General features: G+C 28.2%; 1 non-coding gene across 1 annotated transcript; it reads left to right on the forward strand.

Annotated features, from left to right (window-relative positions):
- Nucleotides 1-1,422: 1,422 nt before the first annotated feature.
- LOC140971936 (small nucleolar RNA R71) lies at nt 1,423-1,533 on the forward strand. Its single transcript, XR_012174409.1, has one exon. It is a non-coding gene; the product is annotated as a small nucleolar RNA R71 (small nucleolar RNA).
- Nucleotides 1,534-1,822: the final 289 nt, after the last annotated feature.

Consider the following 1,822-nt stretch of genomic DNA (forward strand, 5'->3'; position numbering starts at 1 on the left):
CTAGGTATTTTGATTGACCTATCCGCCAGTAAGAGAGTAACAGAAGTGGGTTTTAATTCTCCTAAATTAAGTTTTTCATAAACTGAATAAGGAAGTAAATTCACACTTGCTCCCAAATCTAACAAAGCTTTTTTAATTTTATTTTCTCCAATAATACATGAAATTGTTGGACAACCAGGATCTTTATATTTTAAACTAGAATTATTTTGAAGAATAGAACTTACTTGTTCAGCCAAGAATGCTTTCTTCTTCACATGCAATTTTCTCTTCACAGTACATAAGTCTTTTAAAAATTTTGCATATGAAGGTACTTGTTTAATAGCATCTAATAATGGAATATTTATCTTTACTTGTTTAAAAACTTCATAGATATCAGAATCATTTTTTTGTTTTTTATGATTTGTTAATGCATGAGGAAATGGTGGAGGTTTATTTGATTCATTTACTATTTCAGATGATTTATCATTCAACATATTATTTTTAGAATTTAAGGTATCATCATTCTCAAAAGTATCAGGATTATCATCCTTACTCTTTGATTTTAAATGATCCTTGTTTTCATTACTATATGGATCATTAACTATTTTACCACTTCTAAGGGTAATAACAGATTTTATTTGATCAATTTTTTCATTTTTTAATTCTTGATTTTGATTTTTAGGATTAGGTTGAGGTTGAGATGGAAATTTTCCTTTTTCATGAATATTAAGTGCAGATGCAAATTTTGCAAGAGTTTCTTTCAAATCAGTCATAGATTGACTGTTTTGAATATAGATAGATTCTTGCTTTTGGATAAATGCATGAATTACATCTTCAAAGTTTTTTCTTGGAGGTGTAACATAAGGAATATAACCTTGATGATTTTGGTTATTTTGAAAATATTGTTGTGAGGGTTGTGCATTATTATCATTCCTCCAACTAAAATTAGGATGATTTTTCCATCCAGGATTATATGATGTTGAAAAAGGATCTAGTATTGGTTTTTTATAATTGTTAACATAATTTGCTTGTTCATGGAGACATTCTTTAAATGAAGGTAATGTTGGACAATCTTTTGTAGCATGATCATGTGTATCACATATATGACAAACAATTTCTTGAATACTTTTTAATTGACCACTCTTTTTCATTTCTAATGACTCAATTTTTCTTGCTAAAGATGCAAGTTTAGCTTGAATATCTATATCATCTTTAAGATTATAGATACCACCCCCATTTGTTGAATTATTGATTTTAGTTGTTGGTGGTTCTATTGTGCCTATATTATCCCAATTTTGAGCATTTTCTGCTAATGAATCCAAATACTCCATAGCTTCATTTGGGTTTTTATCTTCAAAAGTTCCATTACACATGAATTCTATCATTTGCCTATCTTTAGGTATTAGACCTTCATAAAAGTGAGAAACTATTCTCCATGTTTCAAAACCATGATGTGGGCATGTATTAAGTAATTCTTTATATCTATCCCAACATTGATAAAATGTTTCTCCTTGTTTTTGAGAAAAAGTAGTAATTTGTCTTTTAAAAGAGTTTGTTCTATAGGAAGGAAAATTTTTTTTGAGAAATTGTTGTTGCATTTCTTCCCATGATCTTATTGAACTTGATCTCAAATTTTGTAGCCATGTTTTAGCTTTATCTTTTAAAGAAAAAGGGAAAAGCTTTAATCGAACTATATCCATGCTACAATTTTGATCATTATAAGTGTTACAAACTTCCTCAAATTCTCTTAGATGTAAATATGGATTTTCAGAATCTAAGCCATGAAAATTTGGTAAAAGTTGAATAATTTGAGGTTTAAAGTTGAAATTAGATGCATCAGGAG

The sequence above is a fragment of the Primulina huaijiensis genome, chromosome 2 (genome assembly GCF_012295235.1).
Source record: "Primulina huaijiensis isolate GDHJ02 chromosome 2, ASM1229523v2, whole genome shotgun sequence".
Lineage (NCBI taxonomy): Eukaryota > Viridiplantae > Streptophyta > Magnoliopsida > Lamiales > Gesneriaceae > Primulina > Primulina huaijiensis.